This window comes from Stigmatopora argus, chromosome 10 (assembly GCF_051989625.1).
Source record: "Stigmatopora argus isolate UIUO_Sarg chromosome 10, RoL_Sarg_1.0, whole genome shotgun sequence".
In the NCBI taxonomy this organism is placed as follows: domain Eukaryota; kingdom Metazoa; phylum Chordata; class Actinopteri; order Syngnathiformes; family Syngnathidae; genus Stigmatopora; species Stigmatopora argus.
Genome location: NC_135396.1, coordinates 5,086,455 through 5,101,482, shown reverse-complemented (window position 1 = coordinate 5,101,482; position 15,028 = coordinate 5,086,455). Strand labels below are relative to the sequence as shown.

General features: G+C 32.2%; 2 long non-coding RNA genes across 2 annotated transcripts; one reads left to right on the top strand and one right to left on the bottom strand.

Annotated features, from left to right (window-relative positions):
• Positions 1 to 139: 139 nt before the first annotated feature.
• On the top strand, positions 140 to 10,750 carry LOC144083709 (uncharacterized). Its single transcript, XR_013303601.1, has 6 exons — positions 140 to 166; positions 8,688 to 8,843; positions 9,027 to 9,112; positions 10,248 to 10,364; positions 10,430 to 10,546; positions 10,610 to 10,750. It is a non-coding gene; the product is annotated as an uncharacterized LOC144083709 (long non-coding RNA).
• Positions 10,751 to 12,216: 1,466 nt separating this feature from the next.
• On the bottom strand, positions 12,217 to 14,532 carry LOC144083730 (uncharacterized). Its single transcript, XR_013303611.1, has 3 exons — positions 14,434 to 14,532; positions 12,383 to 12,470; positions 12,217 to 12,310 (listed from the first exon to the last, which is right to left on the bottom strand). It is a non-coding gene; the product is annotated as an uncharacterized LOC144083730 (long non-coding RNA).
• Between the last annotated feature and the right edge of the window lie 496 nt (positions 14,533 to 15,028).

The window sequence follows — 15,028 nt, the reverse complement described above, 5'->3', positions numbered from 1 at the left end:
GGTGATTGTTGTGTGCGTTTTGCCTCTTGTGTACCTTCTGGCTCCCCCTTCCCTTATGTGGCCAGGTGTGTGGGATTGGGAATCAGCCCCTGTGTGTATTTAAACACCTGTGTGTAACATGTCTGTTGTGTCAGTATTACTTCGTGTCTCATGATTCCCCGGTCATGTAAGTCATGTTTTGCCTCATCGTTACATTTTGTTAGATGACCATGTTAAGTAAGGTTATTTTTCATTAAATATGACCATATATGTATAGCACATGTGTCCCGTGGGCAAAATCTGGCCGGCCCTCTCATTTAGTGTGGCCTGAGAAAGTAAATGAGTGCCGACTTTCTGTTTTATAGTAAGGCTTTTTTCTTAAAAAAAACGACATAGTATAGTAAGGCTTTTTTCTTCCAAAAAACGACAGGGTATATATAGTAAGGTTTTTTTCTTAAAAACGCGACACAGTATAGTAAGGCTTTTTTCTTCCAAAAAAACGACATAGTATGGTAAGGCTTTTTTCTTCAAAAAACGACATAGTATAGTCAGGCTTTTTTCTTCAAAAATGACATAGTATAGTAAGGCTTTTTTCTTCAAAAAATGACATAGTATAGTACGGCATTTTTTCTCCCAAAAACGACATAGTATAGTAAGGCTTTTTTCTTCAATAAATGACATAGTATAGTAAGGCTTTATTCTCAAAAAAACGACATAGTATAGTAAGGCTTTTTTCTTCAAAAAAAGACATAGTATAGTAAGGCTTTTTTCTTCAAAAATCGACATAGTATAGTAAGGCTTTTTTCTTTAGAAAATGACATAGTATATAGTAAGGCCTTTTTCTAAAAAAACGACATAGTATAGTAAGGCTTTTTTCTTCAATAAATGACATAGTATAGTAAGGCTTTATTCTCAAAAAAACGACATAGTATAGTAAGGCTTTTCCCTTCAAAAAACGACATAGTATAGTAAGGCTTTTTTCTTCAAAAAACGACATAGTATAGTAAGGCTTTTTTCTTCAAAAATGACATAGTATAGTAAGGCTTTTTTCTTCAAAAAATGACATAGTATAGTACGGCTTTTTTTCTCCCAAAAACGACATAGTATAGTAAGGCTTTTTTCTTCAATAAATGACATAGTATAGTAAGGCTTTTTTCTTCCAAAAAACGACAGGGTATATATAGTAAGGTTTTTTTCTTAAAAATGCGACACAGTATAGTAAGGCTTTTTTCTTCCAAAAAAACGACATAGTATGGTAAGGCTTTTTTCTTCAAAAAACGACATAGTATAGTAAGGCTTTTTTCTTCAAAAATGACATAGTATAGTAAGGCTTTTTTCTTCAAAAAATGACATAGTATAGTACGGCATTTTTTCTCCCAAAAACGACAGTATAGTAAGGCTTTTTTCTTCAATAAATGACATAGTATAGTAAGGCTTTATTCTCCAAAAAACGACATAGTATAGTAAGGCTTTTTTCTTCAAAAAAAGACATAGTATAGTAAGGCTTTTTTCTTCAATAAATGACATAGTATAGTAAGGCTTTTCCCTTCAAAAAACGACATAGTATAGTAAGGCTTTTTTCTTCAAAAAACGACATAGTATAGTAAGGCTTTTTTCTTCAAAAATGACATAGTATAGTAAGGCTTTTTTCTTTAGAAAATGACATAGTATATAGTAAGGCCTTTTTCTAAAAAAACGACAGTATAATAAGGCTTTTTTCTTTTAAAAAAAAGGACATAGTATAGTAAGGCTTTTTTCCTTTAAAAAAAGGACATAGTATAGTAAGGCCTTTTTCTAAAAAAAAAACCAACATAGTATAGTAAGGCTTTTTTTCCTCAAAGAAACGACATAGTATAATAAGGCTTTTTTCTTTAAAAAACGACATAGTATAGTAAGGCTTTTCCCTTCAAAAAACGACATAGTATAGTAAGGCTTTTTTCTTCAAAAAACGACATAGTATAGTAAGGCTTTTTTCTTCAAAAATGACATAGTATAGTAAGGCTTTTTTTCCTCAAAGAAACGACATAGTATAATAAGGCTTTTTTCTTTAAAAAACGACATAGTATAGTAAGGCTTTTCCCTTCAAAAAACGACATAGTATAGTAAGGCTTTTTTCTTCAAAAAACGACATAGTATAGTAAGGCTTTTTTCTTCAAAAATGACATAGTATAGTAAGGCTTTTTTCTTCAAAAAATGACATAGTATAGCACGGCTTTTTTTCTCCCAAAAACGACATAGTATAGTAAGGCTTTTTTCTTCAATAAATGACATAGTATAGTAAGGCTTTTTTCTTCCAAAAAACGACAGGGTATATATAGTAAAGTTTTTTTCTTAAAAACGCGACACAGTATAGTAAGGCTTTTTTCTTCCAAAATACGACATAGTATGGTAAGGCTTTTTTCTTCAAAAAACGACATAGTATAGTAAGGCTTTTTTCTTCAAAAATGACATAGTATAGTAAGGCTTTTTTCTTCAAAAAATGACATAGTATAGTACGGCATTTTTTCTCCCAAAAACGACATAGTATAGTAAGGCTTTTTTCTTCAATAAATGACATAGTATAGTAAGGCTTTATTCTCAAAAAAACGACATAGTATAGTAAGGCTTTTTTCTTCAAAAAAAGACATAGTATAGTAAGGCTTTTTTCTTCAAAAATCGACATAGTATAGTAAGGCTTTTTTCTTTAGAAAATGACATAGTATATAGTAAGGCCTTTTTCTAAAAAAACGACATAGTATAGTAAGGCTTTTTTCTTCAATAAATGACATAGTATAGTAAGGCTTTATTCTCAAAAAACGACATAGTATAGTAAGGCTTTTCCCTTCAAAAAACGACATAGTATAGTAAGGCTTTTTTCTTCAAAAAACGACATAGTATAGTAAGGCTTTTTTCTTCAAAAATGACATAGTATAGTAAGGCTTTTTTCTTCAAAAAATGACATAGTATAGTACGGCTTTTTTTCTCCCAAAAACGACATAGTATAGTAAGGCTTTTTTCTTCAATAAATGACATAGTATAGTAAGGCTTTTTTCTTCCAAAAAACGACAGGGTATATATAGTAAGGTTTTTTTCTTAAAAATGCGACACAGTATAGTAAGGCTTTTTTCTTCCAAAAAAACGACATAGTATGGTAAGGCTTTTTTCTTCAAAAAACGACATAGTATAGTAAGGCTTTTTTCTTCAAAAATGACATAGTATAGTAAGGCTTTTTTCTTCAAAAAATGACATAGTATAGTACGGCATTTTTTCTCCCAAAAACGACAGTATAGTAAGGCTTTTTTCTTCAATAAATGACATAGTATAGTAAGGCTTTATTCTCCAAAAAACGACAGAGTATAGTAAGGCTTTTTTCTTCAAAAAAAGACATAGTATAGTAAGGCTTTTTTCTTCAATAAATGACATAGTATAGTAAGGCTTTTCCCTTCAAAAAACGACATAGTATAGTAAGGCTTTTTTCTTCAAAAAACGACATAGTATAGTAAGGCTTTTTTCTTCAAAAATGACATAGTATAGTAAGGCTTTTTTCTTTAGAAAATGACATAGTATATAGTAAGGCCTTTTTCTAAAAAAACGACAGTATAATAAGGCTTTTTTCTTTTAAAAAAAAGGACATAGTATAGTAAGGCTTTTTTCCTTTAAAAAAAGGACATAGTATAGTAAGGCCTTTTTCTAAAAAAAAAACCAACATAGTATAGTAAGGCTTTTTTTCCTCAAAGAAACGACATAGTATAATAAGGCTTTTTTCTTTAAAAAACGACATAGTATAGTAAGGCTTTTCCCTTCAAAAAACGACATAGTATAGTAAGGCTTTTTTCTTCAAAAAACGACATAGTATAGTAAGGCTTTTTTCTTCAAAAATGACATAGTATAGTAAGGCTTTTTTTCCTCAAAGAAACGACATAGTATAATAAGGCTTTTTTCTTTAAAAAACGACATAGTATAGTAAGGCTTTTCCCTTCAAAAAACGACATAGTATAGTAAGGCTTTTTTCTTCAAAAAACGACATAGTATAGTAAGGCTTTTTTCTTCAAAAATGACATAGTATAGTAAGGCTTTTTTCTTCAAAAAATGACATAGTATAGCACGGCTTTTTTTCTCCCAAAAACGACATAGTATAGTAAGGCTTTTTTCTTCAATAAATGACATAGTATAGTAAGGCTTTTTTCTTCCAAAAAACGACAGGGTATATATAGTAAAGTTTTTTTCTTAAAAACGCGACACAGTATAGTAAGGCTTTTTTCTTCCAAAATACGACATAGTATGGTAAGGCTTTTTTCTTCAAAAAACGACATAGTATAGTAAGGCTTTTTTCTTCAAAAATGACATAGTATAGTAAGGCTTTTTTCTTCAAAAAATGACATAGTATAGTACGGCATTTTTTCTCCCAAAAACGACATAGTATAGTAAGGCTTTTTTCTTCAATAAATGACATAGTATAGTAAGGCTTTATTCTCAAAAAAACGACATAGGATAGTAAGGCTTTTTTCTTCAAAAAAAGACATAGTATAGTAAGGCTTTTTTCTTCAAAAATCGACATAGTATAGTAAGCCTTTTTTCTTTAGAAAATGACATAGTATATAGTAAGGCCTTTTTCTAAAAAAACGACATAGTATAATAAGGCTTTTTTCTTTAAAAAAAAAACGACATAGTATAGTAAGGCTTTTTTCCTTTAAAAAAAGGACATAGTATAGTAAGGCCTTTTTCTAAAAAAAAACCCAACATAGTATAGTAAGGCTTTTTTTCCTCAAAGAAACGACATAGTATAATAAGGCTTTTTTCTTTAAAAAACGATATAGTATAGTAAGGCTTTTCCCTTCAAAAAATGACATAGTATAGTAAGGCTTTTTTCTTCAAAAAACGACATAGTATAGTAAGGCTTTTTTCTTCAAAAATGACATAGTATAGTAAGGCTTTTTTCTTCAAAAAATGACATAGTATAGTACAGCTTTTTTTCTCCCAAAAACGACATAGTATAGTAAGGCTTTTTTCTTCAATAAATGACATAGTATAGTAAGGCTTTTTTCTTCCAAAAAACGACAGGGTATATATAGTAAGGTTTTTTTCTTAAAAACGCGACACAGTATAGTAAGGCTTTTTTCTTCCAAAAAACGACATAGTATGGTAAGGCTTTTTTCTTCAATAAATGACATAGTATAGTAAGGCTTTATTCTCAAAAAAACGACATAGGATAGTAAGGCTTTTTTCTTCAAAAAAAGACATAGTATAGTAAGGCTTTTTTCTTCAAAAATCGACATAGTATAGTAAGGCTTTTTTCTTTAGAAAATGACATAGTATATAGTAAGGCCTTTTTCTAAAAAAACGACATAGTATAATAAGGCTTTTTTCTTTAAAAAAAACGACAAAGTATAGTAAGGCTTTTTTCCTTTAAAAAAAGGACATAGTATAGTAAGGCCTTTTTCTCAAAAAAAAACCCAACATAGTATAGTAAGGCTTTTTTTCCTCAAAGAAACGACATAGTATAGTAAGGCTTTTTTCTTCAAAAAACGACATAGTATAGTAAGGCTTTTTTCTTCAAAAATGACATAGTATAGTAAGGCTTTTTTCTTCAAAAAATGACATAGTATAGTACAGCTTTTTTTCTCCCAAAAACGACATAGTATAGTAAGGCTTTTTTCTTCAATAAATGACATAGTATAGTAAGGCTTTATTCTCAAAAAAACGACATAGTATAGTAAGGCTTTTTTCTTCAAAAAAAGACAGTATAGTAAGGCTTTTTTCTTCAAAAATCGACAGAGTATAGTAAGGCTTTTTTCTTTAAAAAATGACATAGTATATAGTAAGGCCTTTTTCTAAAAAAACGACATAGTATAATAAGGCTTTTTTCTTTAAAAAAAACGACAAAGTATAGTAAGGCTTTTTTCCTTTAAAAAAAGGACATAGTATAGTAAGGCCTTTTTCTCAAAAAAAAAACCAACATAGTATAGTAAGGCTTTTTTTCCTCAAAGAAACGACATAGTATAATAAGGCTTTTTTCTTTAAAAAAATGACATAGTATAGTAAGGCTTTTCCCTTCAAAAAACGACATAGTATAGTAAGGCTTTTTTCTTCAAAAAACGACATAGTATAGTAAGGCTTTTTTCTTCAAAAATGACATAGTATAGTAAGGCTTTTTTCTTCAAAAAATGACATAGTATAGTACAGCTTTTTTTCTCCCAAAAACGACATAGTATAGTAAGGCTTTTTTCTTCAATAAATGACATAGTATAGTAAGGCTTTATTCTCAAAAAAACGACATAGTATAGTAAGGCTTTTTTCTTCAAAAAAAGACATAGTATAGTAAGGCTTTTTTCTTCAAAAATCGACAGAGTATAGTAAGGCTTTTTTCTTTAAAAAATGACATAGTATATAGTAAGGCCTTTTTCTAAAAAAACGACATAGTATAATAAGGCTTTTTTCTTTAAAAAAAACGACATAGTATAGTAAGGCTTTTTTCCTTTAAAAAAAGGACATAGTATAGTAAGGCCTTTTTCTCAAAAAAAACCCAACATAGTATAGTAAGGCTTTTTTTCCTCAAAGAAACGACATAGTATAATAAGGCTTTTTTCTTAAAAAAACGACATAGTATAGTAAGGCTTTTCCCTTCAAAAAACGACATAGTATAGTAAGGCTTTTTTCTTCAATAAATGACATAGTATAGTAAGTGTTTTTCTTTTCCATTTAATATACCCCCATTTCTTTAAAAAAACGATATAGTATAGTAAGGCTTTTTTCTTTTAAAAAAACGACAAATTAAAGTAAGGATTTTTCTTTAAAAAAAACGACATAGTGTAGTAAGGCTTTTTTCTTAAAAATGCGACATAGTATGTATAGTAAGGCTTTTTTCTTCAAAAAAACGACATGGTATATATAGTAAGGTTTTTTTCTTAAAAACGCGACACAGTATAGTAAGGCTTTTTTCTTCCAAAAAAACGACATAGTATAGTAAGGCTTTTTTCTTCAAAAAATGACATAGTATAGTACGGCTTTTTTCTCCAAAAAACGACATAGTATAGTAAGGCTTTTTTCTTCAAAAAATGACATAGTATAGTACGGCTTTTTTCTCCAAAAAACGACATAGTATAAATAAGGCTTTTTTCTTTAAAAAACGACATAGTATAGTAAGGCTTTTCCCTTCAAAAAACGACAGAGTATAGTAAGGCTTTTTTCTCAAAAAAACGACATAGTATAGTAAGGATTTTTTCTTCAAAAAAAGACATAGTATAGTAAGACTTTTTTCTTCAAAAATCGACATAGTATAGTAAGGCTCTTTTTTCAAAAAACGACATAGTATAGTAAGGCCTTTTTAAGAAAAACAGTATAATAAGGCTTTTTTTCTTCAAAAAATGACATAGTATAGTACGGCTTTTTTCTCAAAAAAACGACATAGTATAATAAGGCTTTTCCCTTCAAAAAACGACATAGTATAGTAAGGCTTTTTTCTTCAAAAAACGACATAGTATATATAGTAAGGCTTTTTTCTCAAAAAAACGAAATAGTATAGTAAGGATTTTTTCTTCAAAAAAAGACATAGTATAGTAAGACTTTTTTCTTCAAAAATCGACATAGTATAGTAAGGCTTTTTTTTCAAAAAAACGACATAGTATAGTAAGGCCTTTTTAAGAAAAACAGTATAATAAGGCTTTTTTCTTTAAAAAACGACATAGTATGGTAAGGCTTTTTTCTTCAAAAAACGACATAGTATGGTAAGGCTTTTTTCTTCAAAAATGACAGTATAGTAAGGCTTTTTTCTTCAAAAATCGACATAGTATAGTAAGGCTTTTTTCTTTAAAAAACGACATAGTATAGTAAGGCTTTTTTCTTTAAAAAAGGACATAGTATAGTAAGGCTTTTTTATTTAAAAAAGGACATAGTATAGTAAGCAGTGGCGGTCCGTGCATTTTCTCGTAGCGCCTTCAACGTATCAATCCAACCCTCAAAAACTATTTTATGGCTATAAAACCTCTACTGCAGCTACAGCTGCGACACATAAAAAAAATAATCAATAAATCAATGCACAAAAATGGGGTAAAATCCACTTCCTAGCAGCATTTCATGATTAAATACAAATGCTGGAGATTTTCAGACATTACAACCGGGCCGGGGGGTGATTTTCCCGGGAAAAGACAGTAATGAACGTCAATGGCGTACGGGCAAACATTGCCCGAAAATGGGGTAAAATCCAGCCGAAAACAGCATTTATTGATTAAATACAAATACTGGAGCTTTATAGACATCAGAACCGGGCCCGGAGTATCATTTCCACGGTAAAAAGACAGCGATGAACGTCGATACGTCCAAATACGTCCATACGTGAAACGGCAAAAAAATGCACTGCCACTGTTTAAATGTCTAGAAGTAAAAAACAAACACTAAAGTGCATGTCATCACAATGTTCACAATGTGCAATACTGTATTTTAAAGGATTAAAGCCCAACCCAAAAATATTTACAGCTCCCCCCACTAACTAATGCATGTTATGATGAAAACAATGTTTTTTTAAGTATGAATGCCCAATCAACACGTATTTACAGCCCCGCCCCCGCCCCACCCACTGACTAATGCATGTTATTATGAAAACAATGTATTTTGTTTTTTAAGTATTAAAGTCCAACCAAAAAGCATGTACACCCCCCTCCCCCCCACACACACTGACTAACGCACGTTATTATGAAAACAATTTATGTTTTTTGTGTGTCTATTTTTAATAGGCGTGGCCGAGGTCACAGTTGAAATTGCCGACGTCAGACGCCAAAATGGCTGATGAGCCAGGAGGTAACACTGGCGTGCACTGCAGAGCAGCTCAAAAGTGACGATTTGCCGAAGAAAGCCTGACAAACTTCTCACAGGACGATGCAGCACATTCGGTACGTTGTCATTTTGGGATTTCGAAGCCCCACTTCTCGTCTTTAGAGTGATAAGAGCATGATTCGTTGACGTGATGTAGCCCCATGTGTGTGCAGACGGCAAAATGTTTGCAAACAAATTGGCTACATTGCGTTACCGATCGCTCTTTGTTTGAAAAGAAATCATTCCATTGTGTGTTTCAGACCCTCAACGAGCACCGACTGCTGGGAAACATCAAGAATGTGGCCAAAACGACCAGAAAGGGGCATCTTGTCGACGCCATAACAAAGTGAGTCATTTTTAAATAGTTCCGATTTTCTCTATCCGTGTAATATTTAAACGTCAGCGTTCAGTATTCAAGGCTTTGCGCAATTGGCTCGTTTTTCATCATTATGCATTCAACTTTTGAATGAAAACACTAACTAGCTTGGTGTTTTTTTAATAGCATAAATAAACCTGTGGATAAGTCACCCACACAAAATGCCATTAGTGGACGTGTAAGGAATAAACAGTAATCCCTCGATTATCGCGGTTAATGTAGTCCAGACATGGCTGCGATAAATAAACTGTAAAGTAGGGTCATCCCTATTGAATTTAATTTAAAAAAAAATACTATAGTGGCAAGTTTAGGAGTAGCTTCCGCTTGTGAGTTTCACATCTTTCTGACCTTACAAATAATAATTGAACATAGGCTTTATCATCATTGACTTGACAAAAGCCTAATTGTCATCATACCCAGATAACTGCGTATGACAATTGGTAATTGGTACAAAAAAATTCTGCCGTGTAGTGGAACTGCACTTGAATAGATTATATACTTTTACCCCGTTAACTTTCTTAAAGACCTCAGGACCGTTTCATTTTTAGTTTTAAATGTGGTTTTGACAAAACCTAAGTGAGACATTTATTCAACAATAGTGCAGGTGTCATTTTTGACTCTTTAAACATTTTTTCCTCGGCATAAGAAGAGAAAATAGAAGCTTTTGGATATTTATTTTTTTAAAGAATGAATGGATTTGAAATAATTGACTGAAAACCTCAAGGCAGAAGTAGAATTTATTTAATAATTATTTTCATGTAATTTGTACCTTGTGGGCCCCTGTCCAGTGTGTTTTCTATATTTCCCACCACATTAAGAGCCTGATTATTTGTTTGTGGAGGAAAACATGAAAAATAGACTGGATAGGGGCCTTTAAAGACTCATCATTTTTTAGTCTCTGCAGCAGACAAAAAGAAAACTAGACCATCAGGAGTATGTCTAATATTGCCTTTTGAGGTGTCTGAATAATGGGTACCATTTTGATGTCTTATAGAAAAAAGCTAAATGTAGGAGTTTTTTTTAGTTGGACTTAATTAGGCCCTAGTCTGTATTTCTTTTTTATGTAACTTAATTGATTGTGCCTTGACCCCTTTTTGTTTTCCAGAATTCCACAAGGGGGACAAGGTTTCCTGCCTATGTACAGATAGGCTGACGCACCCCCTCATTTCTCGGTGCTGGGGGTTACGCGAGAACCTATCTCCAAAGTTTTTCAAAATAAAAGGTAAGACCTTGCGAATGGTTTTTCACTTAACTTTGTATATTGACCCCTTTTTTTTTGTTTTCCAGAATTCCACAAGGGGGACAAGGTTTCCTGCCTATGTACAGATAGGCTGACGCACCCCCTCATTTCGCGGTGCTGGGGGTTACGCGAGAACCTATCTCCAAAGTTTTTCAAAATAAAAGGTAAGACCTTGCGAATGGTTTTTCACTTAACTTTGTGTATTGACCCCTTTTTTTGTTTTCCAGAATTCCACAAGGGGGACAAGGTTTCCTGCCTATGTACAGATAGGCTGACGCACCCCCTCATTTCGCGGTGCTGGGGGTTACGCGAAAACCTATCTCGAGAGCTTGTTTTTCTATGTCAAAATAAAAGTTTTTCTATGTATACATGTGTTTGTCTTTATCTAACAAAAAATGCAAGTAACAATCCAAGTTAAAAAATTTATTTATAGGCAAACATTTCAACTTTAGCATACTTAGTTGACATTACATTGAAGTGTTGATTGGTTCAGCCAGTCTTTTCTCTGGTTTATCCACCTGTAGACATAAGACATTTTAGTTAAAAGTTCACAAAACAATTTTACACTTACAATTTTTTGTAAAATACACTGAAAATAAAATTAGAAGAGAATAAACACTAATAAAATTAGAAACAAACTGGGGGTATACACACTTACAAAATAAAATTAGAAAAACTGGGGGAATAAACACTTAGAAAATAAAATTAGAAAAAAGCTGGGGGAACTAACACAAAAACACTTAATAAAGAAGCTGGGGGAATAAACACTAAAAAAATGGGAAAACACTTAGAAAATAAAATTAAGGAATAAACCCAGAAAATAAAATTAGAAAAAAAACTGGGGGTATATACACTTGGCATTTTTTTTTTAAAACTGGGGGAATAAACACTTAGAAAATAAAATTAAGGAATAAACCCAGAAAATAAAATTTAAAAAAAAATGGGGGAATAAACACTTAGAAGATAAAATAAGGAATAAAATTAGGAAAAAGCTGGGCAAACACTTAGAAAAAGAAGCTGGGGGAATAAACATATAGAAAATAAAATTAGAAAAAAAACTGGGAGTATATACACTTAGAAAATAAAATTTAAAAAAAACTGGGGGAATAAACACTTAGAAAATAAAATGTAAACAAAAACTGGGGGAATAAACATTTAGAAAATAAAATAAGGATTAAAATTAGAAAAAAGCTGGGGGTATAAACACTAAAAAAATGGGAAAACACTTAGAAAAAGAAGCTGGGGGAATAAACATATAGAAAATAAAATTAGAAAAAAAACTGGGGGAATAAACACTTAGAAAATAAAATTAGGAAAAAGCTGGGGGAATAAATGCTAAAAAAATGGGAAAACACTTAGAAAAAGAAGCTGGGGGAATAAACATATAGAAAATAAAATTAGAAAAAAAACTGGGAGTATATACACTTAGAAAATAAAATTTAAAAAAAACTGGGGGAATAAACACTTAGAAAATAAAATTTAAAAAAAACTGGGGGAATAAACACTTGGGGAATAAACACTTCGAAAATAAAATTTAAAAAAAAACTGGGGGAATAAACACTTGGGGAATAAACATTTAGAAAATAAAATAAGGATTAAAATTAGAAAAAAGCTGGGGGTATAAACACTAAAAAAATGGGAAAACACTTAGAAAAAGAAGCTGGGGGAATAAACATATAGAAAATAAAATTAGAAAAAAAACTGGGGGAATAAACACTTAGAAAAAAAATGGGAATAAATACTTAGAATTCCTGCTCTAACATTAACTGAGATTCTTCTTACCTTAAAGATTTGGTCAAAGAGCTGTGGAAATGAATGGCCAGTGAAACATCACCATGATGATTTAGGCTTTTATTTAATTTGGATTTCAGAAGTACAGAGACATCATATGATTCAAGTGGGCAACTTGTGAGGAAGATCTCTCAGGCCTGTTGCATGCAAAAAAATAGCAAAAGTTAGAATATATAGAATGGAGATTCAACTTTTTTTTTTAGTATTACCTTGATCTGCCCCAGACTCCTCTTCTATAACCTCAAGAGTGCTCTAGGCATGCTAGAAGAGCTGCATCTTGGTGCTAAACAGGGAAAACTTGCACACAAAAAAGCATAAGTTAGCATATATAGAGCCTGGAGATTCAACAGGTAGGCTTAGTTGTTTTTTTGGGGGGGGAGAGTAGTTTTATCTTGATGCTAAACAGGGAAAACTTGATTTAACCAAGGTATTTGGGGGTTGCCAAACAATTACGGGATAGAGAAATCTTACAAGAAATTTAATAAACGATCAAAATAAAGAAGGAAACTTAGTTAGCGAGTGCCAGGTGCTATTTTTCCTTTTCCAGACAAGTCGATTAAATATACAGACCGACGTTAACAGCTAGGACAAGGGTGTCAAACTCGGGTTGGTTCGCGGGTCGCAATAACGTCAACTCGATTTCACGTTGGGCCGGACCATTTTTGAAATAATATTTTGATATTTTATTCTATTTAAATTGGATTTAAAAAAGTATCAAAATCCCTAAATATTCAGTTTTTATAGATCTAAAAAAAATGTTTGTTTGAGCTTTTTTTTCTTCATGAGGGAAAATATCTTCTAATAATTAGTTTTTCATTTCAAAAGGAAATAAAATATTTTTGGGAATATGTTCAATATTAGCGTGGAAAACAGAATGTTTTAAATATATTTATTTTTAGATTTTACTAAATGCTTTTTGAACTAAAAACACAAGGAAAAAATGGATTAAAAATTTACCATTATTGATTTTAAAAGGGGAAAATGAGGAAATATAATATACATGTATAATGTTCATTTGAATTTGATCCTAACAGAAAGTCGGCACTCATGATTTACTTTCTCGGGCCGCACAAAATGACGTGACGGGCCAGATTTGGCCCCCGGGCCACCGCTTTGACACCAGTGAGCTAGGAGAAAGTTGGCTTAATAGTTTTGTATACGGCGATTAAATATACAGACTGACGTTAACAGCTAGGACAAGGGTGTCAAACTCGGGTTGGTTCGCGGGTCGTAATAACGTCAACTCGATTTCACGTTGGGCCGGACCATTTTTGAAATATTTTGATATTTTTTTCTATTTAAATTGGGTTTAAAAAAGTATCAAAATCCCTAAATATTCAGTTTTTATAGATCTAAAAAAAAAAGAGCTTTTTTTTCTTCATGAGGGAAAATATCTTCTAATAATTAGTTTTTCATTTCAAAAGGAAATAAAATATTTTTGGGAATATGTTCAATATTAGCGTGGAAAACTGAATTTTTTAAATATTTATTTTTAGATTTTACTAAATGCTTTTTGAACTAAAAACACAAGGAAAAAAATGGATTAAAAATTTACCATTATTTATTTTAAAAGGGGAAAATGAGGAAATATAATATACATGTATAATGTTCATTTGAATTTGATCCTAACAGAAAGTCGGCACTCATGATTTACTTTCTCGGGCCGCACAAAATGACGCGGCGGGCCAGATTTGGCCCCCGGGCCACCGCTTTGACACGGTACGCTAGGAGAAAGTTGGCTTAATAGTTTTGTATGCAGCGATTAAATATACAGACTGACGTTAACAGCTTGGAGAAAGTTGGTTTAACAGTTTTGTAAGTGTTTTTTTTGTAAAAACAGAACCATTACAAATCGGCCACGGGTGTTTAGCACTCGCAATGAAAACTATAATTACATACAACAGGAACGAAATCTTGCCTCTGGATGTCTAGAGTGAGCATTTACCCAGCAAACTGTCGGTTGATGACTCGGCGTTGTTTGATTAAATTTAAAGTCTTGCCACACGACTCAATAATGGAGAGAAAACGGACAACATACTTTTTTAAAGTCAAATCGTGACACTAACGCTAATGTTAACTAGCATCATACCTCACACAGCCGGTGAGGAAAAGCAGCGCAAAAACTTAAATTGTCGACGGTGTGCTAAACCTGGCATTAAACTAAGATATTTGTTGGCGTTTTGGGCTCAATTGATTGCTGAAAAATCTCCCGATAGCGTGATAAAAACGCATTTAGGGCAGTGAATTGCTCTATTCTTACCTAGTTAGCGTGCTCGTCGACAGTCAGCGTGCCTTTCGGCGTTCCAAAAGGAATGGTTACTGCGCATGCGCTTAATTAACTCGTCTGCGTCTACAATAGGCGTAAACTCTGGCTACTCCACTCTACCACAAGCCAATCATAGGTGAAAAGCAATGACGTATCCCTACGTCTGCGACAAGGCAATGTAGTAGGAAATGAGGATCTGCGTGCTTTTCCTCCGCGTACTCCAGTTTCCTCCCACATTCCAAAAAATAAAACATTCACGATAGGCCGAAAATGAAACTTTGAAACGGTGAAAAAGTCATGCAGAAAGCAGCAGAGTTTGACCACTAGAGGCCAGCAAATTCCCACTTTTCATTGACCGCCGTCGAAAGTAAGTGAAGTCAAATACTAATGTGTTTTTTTGTTTTTTTTTGTTTTTTAATACCCGGGGCAGGGTTAGGGTTAAATAAACCCTTAATATACATGGTCTTTTATGAAGAAAACCAAACAATGCATGGTCATTTTTTAAACAAAAAAGCCTTACTGTTCATGGTCATTTTTTAACAAAAAGGCCTTACTATACATAGTATAGTAAGGCTTTTTTCTTTAAAAA